The sequence below is a fragment of the Octodon degus genome, unplaced genomic scaffold, assembly GCF_000260255.1.
Source record: "Octodon degus isolate 3935 unplaced genomic scaffold, OctDeg1.0 scaffold00283, whole genome shotgun sequence".
NCBI classification, from domain to species: domain Eukaryota; kingdom Metazoa; phylum Chordata; class Mammalia; order Rodentia; family Octodontidae; genus Octodon; species Octodon degus.
The window spans coordinates 1,999,547-2,005,230 of NW_004524859.1; the positions used below are offsets into that span (position 1 = coordinate 1,999,547).

At 38.8% G+C, this 5,684-nt stretch overlaps 1 pseudogene; it reads left to right on the top strand.

Annotated features, from left to right (window-relative positions):
• Positions 1–2,042: 2,042 nt before the first annotated feature.
• On the top strand, positions 2,043–4,470 carry LOC101559811 (annotated as a pseudogene).
• Positions 4,471–5,684: the final 1,214 nt, after the last annotated feature.

Genomic DNA, 5,684 nt, shown 5'->3' on the forward strand with positions numbered 1-5,684 from the left:
TGACACAAAACAAGTTCTCAAATGTGTTCTGAAAGATATTCTAGAAAGAGATAAGAAAGACCAGAACACCAAGGGTGCCAATGGAAAGGAGCCACCAAGCAGAGCAGGAGGTTAAACAGAGGAAAGATAGCTAAGCACCAGCAGAAACATAGTACAACAAGGACAAGACAATATGTATTAGTTATAACCAATGAACCTGAAAGCAAAAGTAAAAGAAAACCCAAATTCCGGGTGACAGATGGAATTAGAGAAGAAATTAACAATATCTACAAAAAAAAATGATAAAGTTGACACAACATGCCAGACATTATGTAACACAACAATAGCAGTCCTAAAAGAGAAATTTATAGAAGTGACTTTTTATATCAGGAAAACAGAATGAGGTCAAATAAACCACCTAGTGTTGAACCTCCAACTACTAAACAAAGATGAAAAATTCAAGCCCAACTTTCATACAAGGGAAGAAATTATGAAGATTAGTGCAGAAATTAATGTAATTGAGACTCAGAAAACAGTACCAAGAATCAATAAATCACAGAGTTGGTTCTTTAAAAGATAACATAAAATGAACAAATTCTTAACCAACCTTTTCAAAAGAAGAAATGAAAACACTCAAATCCATGCAGTTAGGAACAAAAAAGGTAAAAGCACAACAGATCCTGAAGATATCCAGAAGGTCATCAATCCATCTTTGAGAACCTTTACTCTAAGATTAAAAAAGAGAGAGAGAGATGAAATGGACAGATTCTTAGATACATATTTTTTGAGACAGGGTCTCACTATGCAGCTCAGGCTGGCCTTGAGCTCATCTTGTAGCCCAAGCTGTTCTCAAACTCACAGAGATTTTCCTGCCTCAGCCTCCTGAGAGCTGGGATTACCAGTATGTATCACCATGCCTGGCTTGCCAGCTACAGATGGAGTACCAAGGTTGAATGAAGAAGATACAAAATTCTAAATAGTACAATATCTATTAATAAAAATGTAATTTTAAAATTAGCAACAAAGAAGTGTCTGGGTCCTGACAGGCTCATTTCTGAATTCCGTAAGAAATGTAGACGTCTGCTGCCGCTCCTACTCAAACCCTTTAATGAAACCGAAGGGGAAGAAATACTGCGAAAATCGTTTCCGGGAGTGAGTGTTATGCTACCACTGAAACCACAGAAAGACCCAAGCAAGAGGGAGAGCCACGTGCAGGTCAGTCTCCCTGAGGAGGACAATTGCAGAAGTCCTCAAGGAGATGGCGACGAACAGGAGGCACAGCAAATCATCCAGGTTATGTGCTGTGGGAAGGAGGATCGTTGCACAGGGGCAAGAGTAGGAAGAAGAGTTCAAGGTACACGAATCAGTAGGCGTAACAGCACCTATCAACGTAGCCAAAGAGAAAAATCATGCAGTCATCTCAGTATATACAGAACAAGCATTTGGCAAATCGCAGCACCCATTCATGACAAAAACCCCCACGGCAAATTAGAATAGATGGTCTCTAGCTCAATCTTTTGAAATCCGCCCATGACAAGCCATCGGCCAATGTCGTGCTAACCTGTCAGAACTGGAACACTAGATGGAACACCCATCTCTGACAAAACAAAATGAAAAAGGGGAATATAACTAAAGGACATTTTGTTGTGAATACACACACACACACACACACACAAGATAGGATAAATACGCAGGTACTTTCTCTTAGTTCATTGAGAAGAAATGCTTCTACTAACATTGTTTAGACAAAATATCATGTCCTTTTCTCGTCCTCTGAATAACTACTATGAAGACAATAATATGCAGTGTATTAATTGTTGTAACTGTCCTACTAACCTGTTTTGAGACTGTTTCATTGCTATTTAGCTATTTTTCTCATTAAAATGAATTTTAAAAACCTGAAAACTTTCACTCTGAAGTCAGGAATAAGATAGGGATGTCCACAATTACCACTTCTATTCTATATAGTTCTGGAAACATTTCCTAGAGTAGTTAGAGAAGCAAAAGAAATAAAAAAAAGTAGCTCTCTCCCTCCGCTTCGCCTGCCCGGAGCGGGGGCGCCCTCCTCGGCCCCGAAGGTCCCTGCGCGGCGTGGCCGGGCCGCCGCCCTCCTGGAGCCGGGACAGCCAGGGCTTCGTGGTGAGGGGCCTGGCCCCCGGTCGCGGAGCCCGGGGCGCCGCCCGGGGTGGGAGACCGCGTAGAGGTGGCGAAGGTGGGCCGGGTGGTTAAGGGGGAGCCGGCTCGCGTGCAGAAGTAAGGGTGGCGGCAAACGGAGGCCTGTGTGGGGGAGGATTCCGGTTGCTGGAGACCAAGAAAGTCATGGAGAGAGGTGATGCTCAGAAGAGTGTGTCCAGGAAGAAGGCACGGGGCTGGGAGTGTGTTTTCTCGGAAGGGTCAAAATGGTTTCAATCCCAGAATACTATGAAGGAAAGAATGTTCTTCTCACAGGAGCTACTGGTTTTCTAGGAAAGGTTCTTCTGGAAAAGCTGCTGAGGTCTTGTCCTAAGGTGAATTCAGTGTACATTTTGGTAAGGCAGAAAGCTGGACAGACGCCCCAGGAGCGAGTGGAAGAAGTCCTTAGTGGCAAGCTCTTTGACAGATTGAGAGATGAAAATCCAGATTTTAGAGAGAAAATTGTAGCAATCAACAGTGAACTCACCCAGCCTAAACTGGCTCTAAGTGAAGAAGATAAAGAGGTCATCATAGATTCTACCAATATTATATTCCATTGTGCAGCTACAGTACGGTTTAATGAAAATTTAAGAGATGCTGTTCAGTTAAATGTGATCGCTACACGGAGCTCATTCTCCTGGCACAGCAAACGAAGAATCTGGAAGTGTTCGTGCATGTCTCGACGGCATATGCCTACTGCAATCGAAAACATATTGATGAAGTCGTCTATCCACCCCCTGTTGATCCCAAGAAGCTGATTGATTCTTTAGAATGGATGGATGATGGCCTAGTAAATGATATCACACCAAAATTAATAGGAGACCGACCTAATACATACATATACACAAAAGCATTGGCAGAATATGTTGTACAGCAAGAAGGAGCAAAGCTAAATGTGGCAATTGTAAGGCCGTCAATTGTTGGTGCCAGTTGGAAAGAGCCTTTTCCTGGATGGATTGATAACTTTAATGGACCAAGTGGCCTCTTTATTGCAGCAGGGAAAGGAATTCTTCGAACAATGCGTGCCTCCAACAATGCCCTGGCAGATCTTGTTCCCGTAGATGTAGTTGTCAACACAAGTCTTGCGGCAGCCTGGTACTCTGGAGTTAATAGACCAAGAAACATCATGGTGTACAACTGTACAACGGGTAGCACCAATCCTTTTCACTGGGGTGAAGTTGAATACCATGTAATTTCCACTTTCAAGAGGAATCCTCTCGAACAGGCCTTCAGACGGCCCAATGTAAATCTAACCTCCAATCACCTTTTATATCATTACTGGATTGCTGTAAGCCATAAGGCCCCAGCATTCCTGTATGATATCTACCTCAGGATGACTGGAAGAAGCCCAAGGATGATGAAAACAATAACTCGTCTTCACAAAGCTATGGTGTTTCTTGAATATTTCACAAGTAATTCTTGGGTCTGGAATACTGATAATGTCACTATGTTAATGAATCAACTAAACCCTGAAGATAAAAAGACCTTCAATATTGACGTCCGACAATTACATTGGGCAGAATATATAGAAAATTATTGCATGGGAACTAAGAAATATGTTTTGAATGAAGAAATGTCTGGCCTACCTGCAGCTAGAAAACATTTGAACAAGTTGCGGAATATACGTTATGGTTTCAATACTATACTTGTGATCCTGATCTGGCGCATTTTTATTGCGAGGTCACAAATGGCAAGAAACATCTGGTACTTTGTGGTTAGTCTGTGTTACAAGTTTCTGTCGTACTTCAGAGCATCAAGCACTATGAGATACTGAAGACCAAGAATTTTGCATTAGCACATCTATGCATTTGGTGGTCTAAATGCACAGAATGTAAAACGTACTTACGTCATCTCATCTTTTGTAAAGACATTAAACCATCTTAGTCAGTGTGTAGAGTAAAACATGGTACATTTTATGTAACATTTTAATGTTTATGCTCATAAATCCTAGTGAACACACTGTTGTATGCCAGCTCAAAGCTGTCTACAAGAGTCACCAATGCTATGTATGATTTACCATTTTCATCCATGGAAAGAAAGGGGTAGGACAAAGGCAAGACTAGGGAAGTAGAAACATTGACCAGTATAACTGTGCAATTCTGGAACATATTAATTAAAAATGCCTTAACATATCATTCTGATTCAGTGCAATGGAAAGAATTTATTTGGACAGAGTATTAGTTAAGTTGGTAGATACTTGATTCTTAAATGTTTGATTTTTTCCATCAGTTTTAATGGGTTTTAGTTTTATTAAAACTATAGCCAAACTATTTTTACTTCATTCTGTAAGTTATTGAGTGATATCAAACATGAAAAATACAAGCTCATCTTTCTTTTTCTGATTAAATGCCTGGTACATATCATTTTCCTGTAAGTATAATCAGTTGTTTTTATAATCAGCAGGCCATATATTAAAGACCCTGCTGGATTTAAGCAGGTTTGCAAATCCATATCAATAAAACTATGTTAGCCTAAAAAAGAATAGGACTAAACTTTTCTTGTCCAAATTTTGACCAAATAAAAATCCTATAGATTCTGTTCATGTTTTGAAACAAGAAATTTTTTGAGACTTTTGTGCTCTATTCCCTTTATAAATCTTGTTTTAGGACTTTAAAAAGGCTCATACTGTCTTTCAAATGAAATCTGAAAGTGCATTATTATGGAAGAATGTATGTGCAGCTAATAACATCAAGAAAATGGTCTCATGTATAAACATACTAATTTTGACATTGAAAGTTGAATTCCTTCAAGAAAATATAATACATGATATGTATAAAATTAAATAAAGGACTTTATTTACATACCATATAAAGTAGCAAACTGTTGAATGAGTTTGAAGATACTACTTTTTTTTCTGCATGGGTTTTTAGCTTTAGAAAGAAATGCATTATAGAAATGTTATAGCAAGAAAATTGCATATTTTAATGAAACATAATTCCCTCTAAAACTCAATAAATAATGGTTTACTGTTTTAACATAAGTTTGCTTTAACAGGTCATTCAGCATACAACTGTTCTAATTAAGCTGAAGTTGTACTATGTATCATCAGCCATGTATCTTGAATATGTGTAAAGAGGTCAATTCACAATACAAAAAGTTAGATGTAACTTTCCATCCTAATTTGTTTTGTTAGTTTAAGTGCCATGTATAAGAAGTTTATTTTGCTACTCTGGACAAACTAAATGTAAAGGAAATCACCTTCTTACATGCAGGTGTATAATCTTGAAAAGGAAAAATGCTTCCATGTTGAAGCTAGATTTTCTGTAGTAAAATTTTTAAGCATTATTTTAAAGGAAATAGTTATGTAAATACGTATATATTCTTTGGAATAGTACTAACATCTCTGGTTTAGGACCACACCTTGTATGAGGTGTGAGAGACCATGAGAATGTGTCAAAGTGGGATAAACGATGGAGCCTTTAACTTAAGGTGGCTTGGGTCATGCATGGTGAGCACTCTCCCAGTGTATGTCCATAATGTGTTGAAAACATGCTGATGTTTTATGATTTTTATACTCATGCCAAATACTTAGA